We start from the raw sequence: 20,951 nt of genomic DNA on the forward strand, positions 1-20,951 counted from the left end.
TTTGCTATCAGGGTAATTCTAGCTTCCTGAAATGACTTTGAAAGTATTCCCTGCTCTTATATTTTATGGAAGATTTCCTACAGAATTTCAATACTTTCTTCCTTAAACATTTGGGGAAATTCATCTGTTGAAGCCATTTGAGCCTAAACCTTTTTTGTGGGAAGGTTTTGATCTAGGAATTCTACGTGTTTAGTAAAGGTAGGACTATTCAGGTTGTATGCACACATGTGTGTATGTATTATTGAATGAGCTTTAGTAGTTTGTGTATTGCCTTAAATTTGTCCATTTTATCCTGATATTGACAATTCCTGATATAAGTAATTTATGTCCTTTTTGTTTGTATTTTCTTGGTGAGGTGAGCAAGAGATTCATTAATTTTATTGAACTATACAAAAAAACCTATTCTGTTGACTTTATTATTTTCTTTTCTATGTCATTAATTCCTACACTTATCTTTGTTATATCATATTTTCTTTGGGCTTTATATTCTTTTGTTTTACTAGTTTTCTAACATGAAATTTTGGTCATTGATTTAAAACCTTTATTTTTTTTATAATATAAGCATTTAATAGTGTTATGGACTGAAATGTGTCCCCTTAAAATTCATATATTGAAGCCCTAACCTCACAATGTGACTGCATTTGGACTTAGGGCCTTTAAGAAGTTAATTAAGATAAAATGAATTGATTAAGGTGAGCCTTAATCCAGTATGACTGGGTAGGTCCTCCAGAGTGATACTGAATAGGAGTAGAGGTCTTTGCCTTGTTTCCTTTCTTAAAAGGAACGCTTTCTGTCTTCCATCATTAAGTATTTTGTAAGCTGTAGACCTTTTACAGATGCTATTTACCGGATTAAGGAAGTATCGTTCTATTCCAAGTTTCCTGAAACTTTGTGTCATAAACTGATGCTGAATTTTGTCAATTGCGTTTCTTTTTTAGTCTGTTGATTATGCTGATCAATTTGTTGAATCACCTTTGCATTTCTGGGATATACCCCATTAGATGATATATATAACTTAAAGAATTTTTGCATTTATGATTATGAGTAATATTAGTCTGTGTTTTCTTTTCTTGTAGTATCTATTCTGATTTCAGAATCAGGTAGTCTTTCTTCCTTAAAACTAGTTTAGATATGTTCACTCCTCTTCTATATTCCAGAAGAGATTGTGGAGAACTGATACTATTTCTTCCTTAAGTGTTTAGTAGAATTCCCCAGAGAAGCCACATGGATCTGAGTTTTGTTACAATGATTTAAACTATGAGTTCAATTTCCTTAATAGGAATAAACTATTCAGATTATCTGTTTTTCTTGAGTGAGGTTTTGGAAGTTGGTATCTTTCAAAGAATTTGATTATTTTACAAATTTGTCAAATCTATGGGCAGAGGGTTCTTTGTAGTATTTCCTTATTCTCTTGTAATGTCTCCAATGGCTATAGTTTTGTCACCTCTTTCATTCCTAATGTTTGTAATTTTTGTCTTTTCTCCTTTTTTCATGATCAATAGGCTAGAAGTTCATTAATTCTGTTAATCTTTTTAAGGAATCAACTTTCAGTTTCATTATTTTTGTCTATTGTTTTCTGTTTTAAATTTTAGTAATTTTTGATTTTCAATTTTACTTTATTTCCTTTCTTCTTCTTGCGTTTGGTGTAAATCCCCCTTTTGACACTCCCAAGTATTCTACACTCTCATGATAGTCCATACTCAACCTTTAAGAATTTGTTTAAAATTTGTATTTGAGTTCTTCTTACCCATTTATACAGTGCCTAGTGCCTTTCCCTCCTGTGCTCTGCACCCTTTGAGTGACTGCTTGTGTCCTGTCTCCTCAAAGGGGCCTGTCTCCCCTTAGATTGCATCCTACTTGGTGGTTTCCAAGCAACTTCAGTTATCTAATGGGCTCAAGAAAATTATGATTTGTTAATTTTTCTGCCTTATTGTTATTATTATAGTTATTATGAGAATGATGCTCATTCCAGTTTTCTACATATTAGGTAGAAGCACAACGCTACTTGCCCCCTTCTTGTTATAATTTGCCAAATATGTCATTGTACATCATTTTTTCATATTTTCTTACTTGTCTTCCATTAAGTGTATCTCTTACAGAGAGCGTAAATTGGATTTTGTTTTCTGTGTGTCAAGAGCCTATGTTTTCTAGTCATGGAACATAAACTTTGTGTGTTTCCTGCTTCATTACAATGTTATTGTCTAGAATAATTTATTTCCTTTTAAAAAATATTTTTTCCTTTTTGGATACATTAACATTTTCAAAATTGCATTTCTTATTTCTATAGCAATCAATTTAAAATATTTTAACTGCCATCATTTAAACTATTTTTATTAAGTTTAAGCTAATTTATACTGAAGCTTTCAGTCTTGTATCTTTCAGAAGTTGAAGCTTTCAGACTTGTATCTTTCAGAAATTCCTCAATTTTTTTGTTACCTGGTGACTTTATTAATTTAATTAAATAACATGCATTTATCATATCTTGTGTTTATTGATTTGAGTTTTTAAATATAGACAACAGAACCTACTGTAGCTCTTTAATCACACTGGGATTTTTTAGGTGTTTGAACAAAGACTTATTTAGAGGAATGCAGAAACTGACACTAGAATAAGCTTCCATAAATGATACCACAGAATTGAGCTGCCAGTGAAGCTGGTGTATCACCATGCTCAGAAAGTTGTGGAATCCAGTGCTGGGTACAGAATTGTATCATTTTAGGTTAGTTTTACCAGCAAAATAGAGGCCTCAATTCTTTCTCTGTCCCTGTGTAATTCAGCCCTAAACTAACATCTTGTGGAAATAAACTGACTGACAAACCTAAATCATGACCAGAACTCTGGTTTTAGGGAGTCTTAGAAATTTAGTTTTTGCTTTAACTTTTCTTGCTTTTGCTAACAATAAAATCTTGCCAAAAGACAACTGAAACAAGTATTAGGTAAACCAGTTTTATGGATCTGACCCAAAAAAATAATTAAGAAATTTGCCTTCTTAGTAACAAAACCAAAATTTTAGCAGAGTAAAATGCATGTGAATAAGTGACGTCATTTTCTAGCCTCTCTTAATGGTAGGTGTGGCCAATTGGCTGAGTTCTAGCCAATGGAATGTATGAGAAAATGTTATACATACTTTCAGGATGCCTGGTTACAAGGAATCGACCCATAGAGAAGGGCCACCTTGTCTTTGTCTGTGTTTCCTCTTTGTATTGGTCCACAAAGCAAATGGATGCCTGAGGCTCCAGTGGCCATGAGGTGATATTGCACACATCTAGGATGACAGAGCAGAAAGAACTAAACATGGTCTTCATTGAAACCACAGAGTCTTCATGCCAAGCCCTTGACTTCTTACTTCTGGACTTCTTTATATTAAAGAGAAATAATTTCGGGATCTTCAGTAATATGAGTCCATATTCACTCCTTAGTAATATGGCCATTTTGATCCAATCTTTTAAAACATTTTTGATCAGATAAAAATATTGTAAATGTCCCCCTATTTTCACCACTCCAAACTAGGGAGCAATCATGGGATTTTGAGTGAATTTCGTCCACTTTCTGAAAAGTCTTGTTTTTCAGAGGAGGCGGATTTGTCAGTTAGTCTTAGACACCTTCTTAAGTTGGTTGAATTCATACTTAAAAGAATCCTCTCTATTTTGGACTAGTTTCCAGGACTAATGTAAAATTTTCCCTTTAAAAAAATGTTGATTATTTCAGTGAACTTTTAGTACAATTGCTACCTTACCCTGAATTCCCCAATGTTCTCACATATATATTCATATGTGAATGTATGTAACATATATATGATATGTATATATACCATATACATTTATAATGTTTTTAATTTCATAAACATTTATTGAGCCTACATAATATGATAAATATAGCAAATTCAAGTATAAATGTCCTTAAAGATCATAAATAGGTTTTGTTTGACTCAATGTAGCAAAATTCAGGGTGAAGAGAACACCTTGAAAATACAATGACGGGGAAACTTGTGCTAAAACAGAGAAATACAAATTGCACCTAATAGGATTTAATTCTAGAATGATGACTACACTTCCAACATGAAATAAAAATAACAAAGGTCATTCTCCTTAAACGCAGAGCAATGAGAAAATCCTATCCACAAAATGAAGTTTTTGTTATGGTTCTTTGAGTTTTCCCTCTGAGTCAGATAAGTCAAAACAAATTAAGTATTGGAGTAGAATTAATTCAAATAAATTAAAACTTAAAATTTACAATTGGTTGGTTTCATTGTAATTGTTGTTACTTTACTTTCAGTGTCAATAGGCAGTGAATTTTTATTCATACCATGAACAGTATTATTTCCTAATATGTGAGGAATATAATACAAAACACAAATAATACCTGACCTTAATTCCATTGCTGATTAGCCTCCAGGAATAGTATGATAATGCATTCTGGAATATTATGATAATGTGTTCTATTATATCTTTATATATTGATACATTCTGAAGGAAAAAGCATTTCTTTTCTTTAACTGTGCATTTTTTTCCTGATTTTAAGCAGAAGCATGTTCTCTTGTATACGCATACATTGACCCATTGCATTATGGAAAGAATACAAAATTTGGAATCAAAATACAAGTGAGAATTTCTGCTCTCCTACTAATTATGTGACCTAAGAAGATTAATTTAACCCCTCTTAGTCTGTTTTTTACCTGTAAATGGATTATCTGTAAATGGAAATAATAGTACCTGTGCTACCTTACTCTCCTAGTTATTGTGTAAATAAAGCTTGGAGTCGTGCAAGAGCCCTTTATGGAAATCAGAACACTGATATTTCATTCCTAGCTCTATCACTGAAGCCCCCTATAACTTTAATACACGACTTTCCTGACCTGTTCCTCAGTTTGCTCACCTGTAAACAGGGGCTGAACCAAATACATCTAATCCTCTTCAGTTCTTTTTGTTAATTTGATTTAAAGTAAATCAAACTTACAGAAAATTTGCAGAATAGTAAAAAAGCACAAAACCTCTTATATACCCATTACCCAGATTTTTAACACTTTGTCACAATTGTTTTATCATTCTCCATTGCATATATATATGATATATCTTAATATAATATAAGATATAATTATTTTATGTACCATTTGAGAAATATTACATACATGATTTTCATTTACCCATTTATACTTCACTGTATATTTCCTAAGGTATAAAAGTTATTATAATTTCAGTAACACCTTCAGATTTTTATATTATTTTTAACTATAAATAATACATGTGAATTGTATTGTGAAATACAAAGCACTACTATAATGGTAAATTGTTTTTCTTTTTTTTTTTTTTTTTAAATTGTTTTTCTTAAGAAACTAGCCCAACAGTATTTTATTAAAAAGCTGTATTTCAGAGGAAATTACAGAACTTTGTCAATTTGGAAACATCATACCTAGGAATATCCCTAGATGAAAGTCTAATCAGTTCCAATTCTTATTTTTACAAGTGATAGAATTAAGTGTACAATCTTCCAGAAGTCTAAAGAGAAGATAATTTAGACTACTGAATAGGGAATGTATTTCATGCATCAAATTGTCACTGAGGCTTAAATTGATCAAATAAAATAGCACTTTAATCACATTGTGTAAATGATCTATTAAAATAAAAAATAATCAGTTCTGAGAATGCATGGCTGAATTTTTTCTGCCCTTAAGGCATCATGTTTTTATGCATATTTTGTCACTTTAATGCATTTAATGTGTAGGATATACTTAATAAGGCATCCTTTTAAACAGAATATTGCCAATAGCAAAGCATAGTCATTCCTGGACAAGTCTTCAAATAATATAAAAAATTAGCTAATGAAGAGAGAGATCTGTGCACGCTACTACTTCCCACCCACCAATGAGAAAACATATAACCTTATTTGGGATAATGGGATGACATTTGCTTGAACTGAAGTCTAAGGCAGGGCTAGACTAAACAATGGCTCCAGTGACTAATGCGTTTCTCTTGAGAAATTGCTAAGTGTTAGGCCAACACACTCCAATTTTTAAAAAACATACCTAACAAATTCACTTGAGCTGGAACAATCACTGAATTAGCTCTTGGGAGAGAACTACTCCGACAGAGAAAGAAAATGCTCCCACTACCTCTTCACTACCGCCTGGATGCCGAATTTTACTGTCCACTATTGTTTCCTTTCCAGTTGCCACAGTGAATGATAGCATGGATTGCTAAGGTTCCATGAAGAAAGGTTTCTTTCTTTTTAAAACAAACCTCGATTTTCAAAGAACAGTGCTATACACACAATTTAGTATTTTGAAGCTTTCAAGTATTTTGATCATATGATTTCCTGAAGCATTCATGCAAAGCTCTTTAACTAAAAACTTTTCTAAAAAAGTTCTCTGGCTGATTTAATACTTTATTAAAAAATACATTGCAGAAATTTCATTCCTAACTATACAATCACATTAGTTTCTGCCCATCCCCAAGGCCCATCCTAAAAATAATAATAAAATAATGAATTATAAATATGATTAGAAATCCTGCAGATGCTAGTTTAATGCCTCCTAATAACCTGTCAAAGGTATAATTTTATTTTACAGATATTCTTTCAGAATCTTGAATTATATGATAGAATTCTAGTTTTTGAATTAACAAATACATATACATAATATGCTTGATCATATTCCTTCTCTGTTACCTGCTATAGCAAAAATATACTAACAGAGATTTTTGTATTAGATAATATGCGGACAATGGCAGAGACCTCTAGGTAACTCCCTTCTCTCACAGAACTAGAACTCCTGATTTTAATATAGGTAATTGGTCACCCAGAGTAAAGGCTACAATTCTCAGGCAACCGCCGAAAAGTGTGGTCATATAACAAATCTCTGACATACAAGGTGAGAGAGAATAATATATGCAATTTGAGGGATGTATCCTTGAAAGGAAAAGTGTGTCCTTTTTTCTCTCTACCTCCAGTCTGCTGTAGGAACATCAGTATCTTAACTGAAGTACAATTTGGGACTTGAAGCCAAGGGTTGTAATATAAAAAAATTATAGAGCAGAAAGCTGAAAACAGCTCAAGTCCTAAATAATATAAAATCCTAAGCCATTTCACCTGGACTTAGCTATTCTCCCATGTAAAAAAGAAATAAACTCGAATGTGGATTAACCAATTTTATTTTTATTTTGTAAATGTTTTGAAATAACTATAGATTTACATACAGTTGTATAAATTAATATAGAGAAATCTCATAAAGCCTTCAGCCATTTTCCCTCATAATCAGGAAGTTGCAATTTTATTATGGGTCTCTGCTACAAACTTATTTAATGATTTAATATTTATTTGGAATGCATTGTACAATGTTTGGGTCTCTGTTACAAACTTAAGCCAATCACATGTCCTGTTATACTTTATGCCACAAATTACTTAGAAATAAATACAGGAATAAATACTTTTAAGTCCTTTAAAAACCATAATTGCTCTTGCATAAAATTAAAGAATTATCAGAGATTAAAAATGAAGAGTGAACACAAAATGAGAGTATTAAATTCTCAAGAAAGGGTGAACTAAAACAAAATTAACTAATGCTAGAGGGTTGGCCAGGACAGGAATAAATGTTCTCAGGGAATTCACAATCAGCTGCCCTACCTACCCACAGTCTAGGGCGGGGCGGGGTCACATTTTTACTATCTGGACCTATTAGGAGCCTCCAACATCTAAAAACTTAACATAAAAAACATAAAAAATTGGTCCAGACTAGTGACACTCCTCAGTCTTCTGGAATAATTAAACGTATAACCTTTTAAAAGTGACATGTCCTTAAACCAGTCTGCACAAAACATCAAACAAGACTTCACAATCTGCAAGTACTAAGTGAATGAGGAACTAATCAACCTTGAGGGAGAGTAGGCAAGACAAGGAGAGCAAGGTTTTGTTCTGTATTAATTTCCAAGGGCCGCCCTAACAAATTATCATAAAGTTGATGGCTTAAAACAATAGAAACTGATTCTCACAAGGCCAGACATATGAAGTCTAAGGGCTAGCAGGGCTGAACTCCCTTCAGAGGCTCTGGAGAAGATTCTGTTCCTTGCCTTTTCCAGCTACTGGTAGCTGTGGGCATTTCTTAGCATGTGGCTGCATTGCTCCAATCTCTGCATTGCTCCAATCGCTGTCATCTCCTCCTCTCTGTGTCTCATATAAGGACATTTGTCATTAGGTTTAGGGCCCACTCAGATAATCCAGAATGATCTCATCTCCACATCCTTAATTTAATTACATCTGTAAAGACCCTTTTTCCAAATAAGGTAACATTGGCAGGTTCTGGGGAAAAGAATATATCTTCTCGAGAGTCTATCATTCAACCTACTGCACTCTCTAAAGAATTTCAGATACGAGAACCAGCAGAGAGTAAATAATTGCATCACTTAAAAGAGGCAGTAGTATGATGCTATGGAAAAATACCTGCCAGTTTAGCAAAAGACCAAAACAGAACTTCAAGTTGTAAGTAATATAGTCACTGAAATAAAATAAGCCAGTGGATAAATTATCCAGCAACTTAAATACTGCTGTATTATTGGTTATCTGGATTACACATATATGAGAAAATTATGTAGAGATTGTAATATAGTAACAAGGTTAAAAGACAGAAAAGTTATAAGAAGGTTTTATATGTGTTTATACGTTTGTATGTACATATATATGTAAGTATACATATATAATAGACATCCCAGCAGGACATACCAGAGTGACTAGAAGAGAGAAAATATAACAATGAGAATTTCTAAGAATTATTGAAGTACCTAAATCCTTATATTCAGGAATCATAATGAATCTTAAAAAGAGTAGATAAAAATTAATCCACACCTAGAAATTACACAGAAAAGCTGCAGCACAACAAGTAAGAAGACATTAAATGCAACTACAGACCAAATTTTTTTTTCGTAAAAATCATCTATTGTGCTTTATTATTTTTTATCTATTAAGGAAAACAGTAAGTTGGAAACAGACGTCTCAATAGAAACAACAGAAAACACAATAGAACAATGCTACACATACTGAAGACAGGCTTTTAAAAATACTAAATGTTTATATATTATTATATATCTTAATTAATTATTTATTTATACTTATTATTTTCTTATTTGTATTTATTATTTTTTCCAACATTCATCCTTAAACTCCTTCCTTTATTAGAACTCAAAGTATAAGACTTCTCAGACTCTGTCACAGGGTTACAGATGCATTTCTGAGCTCATGAATCAGATTGACACATACAGGTCTTATATCTATAACCTCAATTAAACAGAGTAAAAGGTGGAAAGAGACACTCTTTCCTTGTTCTAGAACCAAGCTTGAACCAGTAGTTTCAGCAGTGGTTTCCTGATTCTTGCATGCTGCTAAGGTATTATGATTCCCAAACCAAAAGTCGGGATGACAATTTTCAGATTCCAGCAAAGGCAAAACACACACACATAAAATATTTCTCATGTTATGCCTCATTTGTGGGTTGGGCACAGTCTGTTTTATGTTGTCTGCGTCCTAGAGCCCAAGCTGAAACATGAGGGCCTTTCTGGAAATCGCTGGTTTTGTGGCAGCAGAAGACACATGCTGGCAGACCACACGACGGCTCTGAACACTTCTCGGAAATTTGCACTCACCATTCCTACTCACATTCCATTTGCCACAGTAAGCCTTATGGCCGAGCCTTAAGTCAATCAGATAGGGATGTGCTAATTTGCCACAGGGGGAGAACACAGAAAATATTTTAAACAAAAATACAATCTACCATTATCTTGAAATTATTTTGGCATGTAAATTTTCTTCTCCTTGGTTTGTCATTATAATTGGCCTCTGTGGCATGCTGGGATCTGATAGTAAATATAGCTCTGGAGGAAATTAGATAGTAGTGGTAGAGCAAGAAGATACTTGTTATTCCCTTCCAATGTGACCTGTGAGGTCACGTCAGCTCTCCAATAAAGCAGGCGAGTATTCAGGAGACGAGGGGGAGGTTTTGTCTCGCCTGGGAGGCTCTTTGGGGCTTGGGCATTTAGAATACTTACACCTACAAAATCATTCAGATATCAAATTCTATTTTGGGGGGCTCTTTTTTTATCAATGAATGTTCACATAAGGGACCTATGGAGTCTGTAGGTTTCATTTATATTGCAAGATAGCATCTCATAGGAGCAGATTTTGTTTGATCATTGTTAACTTTAGCCCTCCAGCTAATTCAGGAAAGAAATTAATTTACAGGAATCACAGACATTTCCTGTTTCTCTGTCTGTGCCTTATGCCAAGAATTTAAAGCCCTGGTTCTATTATTTTTATTTTTCTATTATTCGGTAATATTAGAAACAGCCTGTCTCACAGGCTTCTAATTTGGCGTGGCTGTTACGGTGTACTATGGATGCCATCACTTAATCTGAAAGAGTCGTACATTCATCGGTGAAACTTTTAGTAATGCTTTTCACAGTGGGCACCATGCTATGAATATGCCATTCTGTAGTAGAAAAAGAGATATTTTCTGCTTTTAAATCAGTGATGTCAGAGAACTAATCAATTTCCCATCCTTAAGAATCTGTTGCCTGCAGCTACTTTTGGGACCAAATACTTTATCAATAAAGATTTGGTTTCAGTCACATAAATTAGGAGTTTGGGATTAACGTATATATTACTACATATAAAACAGATAAACAACAAGGACCTACTGTATAGCCCAGGGAATGACACTCAATATCTTATAATAACCTATAACGGAAATGAATCTGAAAAACTGAATCACTTTGCTGTACACCTGAAACTAACACAGCATTGTAAATTAACTATAATAAAAATTGGTTAAAAAATAAAGGCTTGGTTTCAGATAACAAATCCTCTAGCAATTTTAGGAAAAGAGTATTGGAAATGGGGGAATGAGTATTTACAAAATTATTGGAAGGACTTAGAGGAGCAAGTTCCAGGGCCTTCAAAATGACTCCCAGAATAGCACTTCAGAAGTGGATCACTAAGGGAAATTTTGCCTTTGCTGGATTCTGGACACTGCCATCCCTTCTTTTGGTTCCAGGATCACAGGACCATAGCTGCATGCAAGAATCAGGAAACTACAACTGGAACTGTTGGTTCAAGCTATGATGCACAGTAGAGTCCAGTAATTTAAAAGCATTAACCAAAAATAGAGAATAGCATGCTTCCACTTAAATGGTTTCTCTATGCACAAAAAGACTCAACTTCAGGGTTAAAAATTTCTATAATAATCATTTTGAGTTGCAAGGATCACAGTGGTTATTTGTTCACTTTTACCATATTTGAATATCCTAATCAGTTCACAGAGGAAGATAATGTCAATGTGTTTCTAATCATCTTGTGCAATACTAGAATATGTGTAATAATATCTTACAATAAAATTATCTCCCAATAATTTAAGTTTAAAAAACTAAATATACTCTCCTTACAGGAAACAAGTCAAATGGAATAGCTGATGTGAGATTCTTGAAATATACAGAATAGGATTTTAAACTTTTAGAATCATGCTCATCTGTATGATACTGAACATAAACTCAGAAAATATATAAGCTTTGTAAGTTCTACTTTTGAATGTTTTACTGTGTCCTTCAAGAGTATATACAACTATTTCATAGAGATGTAGGAGTGAAAAATAGACTGAATTGTAAGTAGTCCCCTTGTTTTGCCCTTTTTTTCTTTTGATCTTTGGCAACCCATTTCTTACTGAAAATAAGCTTTTTTCTGAATGAGTTTTCTAAGTATTTTGAAATATTTATCTCCTAACTCTGACCCCCTAATGCCATATCTCTAAGCTCCAGCCTTGACCTGTTCATTTTCCAGGATAGAGCAACATAATCCTTATGATCAGGGCTAGCTTTATGGAGAATAGCATGACTGAGACACTGGAAGGGTCTCTCATCTCCACATCTTTTCTCATGCTTGAAGTTAAACATGTAATTTCATTTAATCATTGCCTTTTCTCTCGAATTCATCTTTTTAAGTGCAAATTGTTTTATAAAAATAATGAGTACCAAAAACCCTAGTGCAAATAAGTTTGTCTCTTTCTTTAGGTGACAAGAAATAGAAAACTTTTTAGTATCAAGACAGAAATTAAAAGCAGAGACAAGAATTTCTAAAGTAGATGCTGGGGTACCAAATAAAATTGCCTGATGGTTTGATTATTATTTTTGAGCTGGAATTCACTGCTCATAACTCTTCCAATTCTGTTCAGAACCACCCTCTGATGACTGTTAATGAAGAGAGTAAATTTCACTGTTTTCTTACCAATGTTCTCTTTCAGTACAGTATTGCTAATATTTAGTGGCCAAATGTCAGAAGATGTCCTAATAAATTGGCATCTGCTCATGGATGACAGAAAAAAGCATTCTACACTATGGTACTATGGAATGTGTAAACATGGGTATTGGCACTGCTGCAGTCTTAAATGACTGAATATTGATGTTAGGTGCTCTGCATCTATGCAAAACAGCCCGGCAGTGCGTGCCATTGAGGGCAGATGTTTCTCTCCTGAGAATCTCCAAATGTAACAGGAACAGAATTTCCAAATTAAGATGGTAAAAACAGATAAATTACTTGGAAACACAATACGAACTGTACCTAAATTAAAAAAAAAAAGAGATCTGCTTATTATAACCAAAATATCTGAAGACAGAACAGAGATGGAATAAAAGTAGATGACTTATCCAAGAGAAAAAGGTCTATGCTTAAGGGTAATGAGCCATGGTGAGGGAAAGATATCTTTCAAGAAGCAAAAGTATTGATCAGTTCTACAGACATTCAAAAGACCAAACAATTCAAGTAACCAATTAACATAAAAGTGAGGCGAAGGTGGGGGCCTGAAAATAGGGAATTTTTCAAGAGAAGTGGGATCCCAAGATCTTAAACTCACTCATCTTTTCTCCCTGTCCTGGAAAACAAATGTTTATCCTCTGTTGTGTTCTTAAACATTATTCCAATTATGTCACCCTCTGGTTAGAACTCTCCAGTAACTTCCCTTCACATATCCTCTGTTCTACCTTTGCATCTGAAAAATATAACCAAAATGTTGTACTTTATTTCAGGGTCTTTGAGATGCTTAATTTTAAGTAGCAGTAATAAAATTTGAAAACGTGAAATGAAATTTTTTTTCTGAACCTTGAATGGAAGTATAGCAGACTGCTGACAAGCATGATTTGATGATCTGCATTCAAATCTACATTCATTAGTTGTGTGTCATTGGGCAAGTTACTGAACCTCTCTGTACCTTAGTTTCCTTATCTGTTAAAAGGATGATGATAATAGTACATTTCTCATCAGTTTTTTTTCAATATTATATATGTAAAGCATTTAGAACATTAGCCTGGCACATAGAGTGCTATATTGGGGTCACCCATTGTTATGTTTACGTTCTGTTTTGATGACTACCTCCTAAGATCTACTGAGAGTTAGGGACTGGACAAATACCAAATAAAGATTTTTTAAATAATTATTACAACAGCAGTAAACTGATGGCAAGGCAGATACCGCTAGTTGTTCACTACTTCTCCTTACTAAGGGAACCTGATTTTCACCAGTGCAACAAAATAACTGAATAAAATATTACATTTCCCAGTCTTCTTTGCATCCTGTGAAATACAGTAGAAATCATCAGATAGGATATCAGGAAATTTTTGTAAAGAGGGACATTTTCCCCTTCAGCTTCCCTGGCTTCCTCATTCTTCCTTCCTGGAACACAGATGTATTGCCTGGAACTACAACAGTCCTCTTGCAGCACGAAGCAACTTCAAAAATGGAAAACATGTGCCAGGGAAGGTAGAATAGAAAGATAAAAAGGAGACAGTACTTCCTAATGTCAGTGAAGCAGCCATACCAACCTGGAATCCTTATCTTCACAACTTCAGTGAGACAAACTTAAGCTTCTATAATTTTAAAGCCTCTTTAATTTGGGTTTCACATTATACGCTGCTAAAGTCAATTCCAACCACAGAGGTCCATGGTGATTTCTTGTGGCTCACAGTAAGAATATTCTTAGAAAGATTGGTCATTCAGAATTTATCACAAAGCCTACAATGAGAAATTTTTCAGCCAGTTCATTTTTTTGGATAAGCAGCCTCTCTCTGTTTGTATTATTATGTTTCTCCCCTGTATCCCCAAACAGAGTGCCTTTTGTGTATTTCTTGTGGAACCGACAAAATTTGAGTGCTTGATTTTACTATTGGATTTTCCAGTGTTATGAGCCTTAAGCTTTGATCAAAATTTTTGTTAGCATTGCATGTTCCCGGCTGCTGTGCAATAATGAACAGTGGACCATTACCGGGCTCATTATGTTCACAGCCCATAAATATACCCTTGTGGGTGTGTGCGTTGGCAGTGCCTGTATAAGTGGGTTTAAAGATTAGGGGAGAGGAGAGACTGTAGCTTTTCCTATTTAAGTCATTTGCAAGGTTCTCACTTCAAGGACTTATTGAGGTCTTGGATATATTAAATATATATATACTGTCCTGGCTTCCAGTAACTTCAGAGATTTTTATCAATCTTGCACCACATGGAGATCCACAATATAGTCCCTTAAATACTTATGAAAGGTATACATTTTTAACACAGACTTAGAGAGTTCAGAAGATTTTTTTTCACTCTGTATATAGTCTTACATAGTCTACTATTGTTCTAGACACCCACATGATATGATAGGGAAGTAGGGAAGATGAGAGGTAGTTGAAGGAGCCATTCAAAGAGAAGCAGAATAAAGCTATTTGCTACTAGAAATAGACTATCCATAAGGTATATCTCTGATCATCTCTTTATGAATCTTTTCAACTTTTACGTTTCAAAACCAACCACCAACACCCAGGGATCTGAACTTAACTGAACTTCTTGCTGTTTGGGGTCCTTTGCCATGTCTGCAAGAATAACAAGATCATTTAGCTCCTACACATCAACCAGGTTAAAGGAGAACAGGGAGTGTGCATGATTATCACCGGGTATCACTGTTAAAGAAAGAGGAAAATCCACGCTTTATTCTGGAATACTTCTGAAGACTCTCTCAATTTGGTAGATACCCATCTACCATTTTTACTGAAATACTCTTTTCCCAAGATGAAATAACAGAGGAGAAAGAGAGCAGACTGCCACATCTTTAAAGGCAAGTTATGTCAAGCCACTTTTATTTCCAGCCTGTCTTAGCTTCGTTTTGGCAGTGTCGTCCCCTGTTAAAGAATAGGAAGAGGGGAATCAGCTCATCTCCAAGCATCTATTCCCTGGATTGGAAAAGGCAAGGGAGGCTGGTATGAACAACAGTACCAGTAGCACGGCGATTCTCAAGGGCACACCGTGCCAGATGTGCCTAAGCAAGCACCGTACTCAGAGGCTGCAGACTGGGTATTCAGAGTAGTGGGGGCTGAGCAAGAGGCAAAATTATTCAATAGATGTTGGGCCAAACTGCCATGTTATAACAGTAAACTTTATTATGGCTACAGTATATGTATATATAACACTTATCAAATATTTTTATGTATTGGTTCAGATATAAACCCTCTGAAAAGAATGCTAAAAACACTCTCAGTGATCTTGGCTCAATGGTTCCTTGGTTATTATCCATGACCAGTAAGTAGCCTAATATATCTTTTCCCTACAGGACAATGAAACTGCTCAAAGCACACAGAGTGAGAAAGATGGTTGGTTGGCGAATCATAATTCTTTTGAACTCTTCTACCTGGGGTTGCCACATTTAGGGAACAAAATGCAGGATTTCAAGTTAAATTTGAATTTTAGATAAACAACAAATAATTATTTTTAGTATAAGCATTTCCTATGCAATATTTGGGACATACTAAAAAACTATCTGTTGCTTATCTAAAATTCCAACGTACACAGGTAGGCATCCTGTATTTTATCTGACAAGCCTACCACTACCCCATAATAGTACATTTACAATGTGCTTCTGTTATTTCACCTACATGTGAAACTGGAAGAAGACGACATTCAACAGTCCTAACCCAGCACAACAAACATTTTGTTTATATTGTCATCTCCCTCATTAGTTAGAATGGAAAATAGACATCTTACAGACATTTTTCATTCACTCATAACATAGTGGGTGAGATTATGGACCCTATAATCAGGTAGCCTGTTTTTATTTTTTATACCACCTTCCTACGACACAATCTTCATATTTTCACTATATCATAAAACTTCAAAATCTTAAGTCATTTAAGAATATATAAAACAATATTACTTAACAGCCCAGTATCCACATCACAAATTACTCAGATAAATCCTAACTAACCACTTTAAATTCCCTAACTTTCAATATATTTTAAATCGGAATAAATGTTTTAAAATGTGTTCTCTGTTTCTTTAGCTTCTAAAATGAAACACACAGAATATATCATTTCTTTCCTTGAAACTCTGGAACATTATTGGAATGCCAGCTATACTCCTATGTCTAAAAGAAATAAGAATCTAGAGAAATATCATCCAATAGAACTTTCTGCAATGACAGAAATATTCTGTATCTGTGCTGTCCAAAATGTTAGACACAAGCCCCATGTGGTTTTTGAGCACTTAAAAAGTAACTAGTGAGGTACTAAATTTTAATTTTAATTAATTTAAATTTAAATATGGAGCATTCATCTTTTTTTACACTTGATCCATCATTTTCTCTCTCTACCTAAGATAGAAAAGTATAAGACTCAATAAAAAATATAATAAATCAGTGAGTTCTCACAAACAACTGAAGAAAAATAATACATTAATTGAATTTATTTTAGACAAACTACTTTTTTTTCCAATATGGTATCCCTTAACAGATGTTTTTATACTCAGTTTAGCTCAGCAAAAAAACACTATGGGCAACCTAACAATGACAAAAACTAATTTTTTGATTCTCCCTACATTTTGAGAACTCTAAATAGGGTATATCATATAGAATTGTGAAGATCAAGAAATGCTTGATTGTGCAAAAATCTTATTTGGAATTTTAAAGTAACTTAGCTTCTATGGGCTTGTGTAGTGACCTAAAATTTAAGGAAGACATCAAGTTGTGAGATGGTGTTCAACTTGCTATCAAGAACTGCTAGTCAACATGAAGCTTATTTTCTCTGTTTGCTGTGTCTCTATAGCTCATGGTAACCTGAAAAGGTAATTGTATCTGTTCTCTCTAAGGAATTGCTAAGGAAACCAAGAAAACCGTGACCCCAACACTGTGCCCTTATCCTTGTTTTGGTAAGAGTTTACACTAAAAATGAATTCATACTAAAAAAGAGACAAAGAGAGAAAAAAATCCTCTAAAATCTTCATACCAAAATTTGCCTTCACCTGAAAAGTTATGGACAAAACACAGAGGTGTTCCACTGCTACTAGTTCTTGCTCAACAAAATTCTCAAAGTATTATTTTTAATTTATTTGGCCTAGAAAGTTATGGAAGCAGCAGAGTTTTCTACTAATATAGTAGTTTTCAACTGCTGAGTGTATATAATCATCACCAGGGAAGTTTCATAAGCATACTCAGGCCTACTTAGAAGGTATGTGGTGAGAGCTAAAACATGTATTTTAACAAGTGATGTAGATGTTTATTGAATTTAGATTGTGCTTAGAAATTCTATTTGAGTATAAAATTTCGTACTACCTGTGAGTAGCCAAAAAAATGTCATGAGCGCCAGGGCTGAGGAAGACCTCCATTCACCATTCTTTGCCATTAGTGTTAAAAGAACAGTAGGAGACAGCTATTAACTTGTGGCAATGTATATTCTTTTATACATTGTTGGATTCAGTTTACTAATATTTTGTTCAGGATTTTTGAATCTACGTTCATGATTCAAACTGGGATAATGCTGGCCTCATAGAATGAGTTAGGAAATATTTTAACACCCATTCCCAGATTAGGAAGGAAGAAATAAAACTTTGTTTGCAAATGACATGATGCAGAAAAACTGAAAGAATCAACAAAAAAATTCCTGAAACTAATGAGGAATTATAGTAAGGTTGCGGGATACAAGGTTAATATACAAAAGTCAATTGCTTTCCTATATACCAGCAATGAACAAGTAGGAGTTGAAATTAAAAATGCAATACCATTTACATTAGCACCCCCAAAATTACTTAGGTATAAATCTAACAAAATAGGTATAAGATTTATTTAAGGAAAATTACAAAACTCTGTTGAATGAAATCAAAGAACTAAATAAATGGAGAAATAGTCAATGTTCATAGATAAAAAGATTCAATATTATCAAGATGTCTGTTCTTTCCAATTTGATCTATAGATTCAATGCAATTCCAAAGAAAATTTCAGCAAGTAGATACTGACAAACTGATTCTAACATTTACGTGAAAAGACCAAAGACCCAGAATAGCTTATGCAATACTGAAGGAGAAGAACAAAGTTGGAGGACTGTCTACATGACTTCAATGCAAGGCTCATTATAAAGCTACAGTTATCAAGACAATGTGGTACTGGTGAAAGAATAGACAAATAGATTAAGTAAACAAAATAGAGAGCCCAGAAATAGACCCACATAAATATATCAACTGATCTTTGAAAAAGGAACAAAGGCAATACTTTGGAATAAAGTGTTTGCTCCAAACAATGGAGCAAAGATAGTCTTTACAAGAAATGGTGCTGGTATAACTAGACAACCACATGCAAAAAAATGAATGTAGACACAGACCTTACACCCTTCACTAAAATTAACCCAAAATGGATAATAGACCTAAATGTAAAATGCAAAATTATAAAACTCCTTAACAGTAATGACACAGAAAACCTAGATAACCTTGAGTACGAAAATGGCTTCTTAGATACAACACCAAAAGCAATATCCATAAAAGAAATATTTGATAAAGTGAACTTCATTAAAAGTAAAAACTTCTTCTCTGCAAAAGATAATGTTAAGAGAATAAGAGGACAATCCACAGACATGGATAAAATCTTTGTAAATGGCACAACTGGTAAAGGTGTGTTACCCCAATAGACAAAGAACTCTTAAAATTCAACCATAAGAAATTAAACACCACCACTGAAAAATGGGCCAAAGACCGTAACACAAATTTCACTAGATAAGGTATATGCGTGGCAAAAAGAAAAACAGAAAACACATGAAATGATAACTTTACATCATATGTCGTCAGGGAAATGCAAATTAAAATAGCGATGAGATACCACTACACACCTAATAGGATGGCCAATATCCAGCACACTAATACCACCAAATGCTGGTAAGGATGTGGAACAACAGGAACTCTCATTCATTGCTGGTGGAAATGCAAGATTGTGCAGCCACTTTGAAGGACAGTTTGGCAATTTCTTACAAAACTAAGCATACTCTTACCTTATGAACTAGCAATTACGCTCCTTGGAGCTAAAACTTATGTCTACACAAACCACTGCACACACATGTTTGTAGCAGCCTTATTCATAATTATCAAAATGTGGAAGAACCAAGATGTTCTTCAGTAGGTGAATAGATAGATAATCTGTGCTACATCCAGACAGTGAAATATTATTCTGTGCTAAAAAGGAATAAGTCATCAAACCATGAAAAGACATTTTATAAACCTTAAATTCATATTACTAAGTGAAAAAAGGCAATCTGAAAAAGGCCATTTACTGTATGAGTCCAACGGTATGACATTCTGGAAAAAGTAAAACTATAGCAATAGTAAAAAAAATCAATGGTTGCCAGGGTTGAGGGGGGGAGGGATGGATGAATTGGCAGAACACAAAGGATTTTTCGGGCAGTGAAACTGCTCTGTATGATACCATAATGGTGTATACATGTCATTGTACATTTGCCCAAATGACTTCTGCCCTCAACCCTAGAATTTGGAAGTTTGAGAGAGAAGACTATTTAGAATATTACCGTTGAAAAAACTGACTTGGAGGACCAGAAACAGAACATCCAACTCTCTGTTTAGCTGGAAACTAGTTCTGAGGAATTGTGAAAATCATTTTACCTTTTCAGTTTTCTTATCTGTGGCCTGAAAGACCTCTAATATTCCTTTGAACTCTGAAATTCTAGGGCTCCGCAAGATATAATTACTTCACATCTATTGATGTGTGAAATGTGTAGACAGATCTGTGCTTCTCTTAGGTACTTGTTAGTGTAGTTCTGCTTTCTCAAGCATATAATTCTCTGTGTATGCTGTTTCTTCCTGTCATCGTCGTTCTCCCGAGGGAACAATTTGTACTTTGATTACTGACAGCACTGTCTTTCCATGAGAGAGTACAAGTTGCCTGAGGAGAAGACCAGCTCCACTGTTTGTTTTTGACTTATTAATAGTCATGATTTATGTGGACCAGAATAGCAATTACTATGCAGAAACAAAAAATGAAGAAATACTGTTGGCCAAAATGGCATTTAGAATAAGTGGTATGTTTTACACCACTGCTCTGGGACTAATTTCTCCTTCAGAAAGTGCTAGAACAATCCAGCAGAGGCCAAATACTATTGTTCACTGTCCGCATATATGTGCATGAACGTATATTGTTTCAGTGAAAGGAGAAAGTGTGTGTAGGTGTGTTTGTGCCTGTGTATACGTACAATCCTTTTTAAAAGAAAAAATGTGGTGTGATTTTAGAAGTAGTATTGGCAATGGAACTCTGCATCCTCAATTTAAAAGGGAGGTAGTGAACTTCCAGTTATAAAATAAATAATTCATGGGACTGTACAGCATCCCTATGTCAATATAGCCAATAATATTGCAATTACTATTTATGGTGTCAGCTGGTTACTGACTCATCATGGTGATCAATTTGTAATGTGTATAAATGTTGAATCACTGTGCTGTACACCTGAAATGAGTATAATATTGTATGTCATCTATACTTGTATTTAAAACAGGGATATATTACATCTGATCTGTTTCTTATTGTTGCCAGATATAAACTTCCTACAGTTAGAAAACCTAAGCGATTTGATAACTAAAAAATACTTAATAAGGGCAACTTCTCTTTAGGATAATTCTGAATGTATGGTCTATCA

Source organism: Balaenoptera ricei, chromosome 13 (assembly GCF_028023285.1).
Source record: "Balaenoptera ricei isolate mBalRic1 chromosome 13, mBalRic1.hap2, whole genome shotgun sequence".
Lineage (NCBI taxonomy): Eukaryota > Metazoa > Chordata > Mammalia > Artiodactyla > Balaenopteridae > Balaenoptera > Balaenoptera ricei.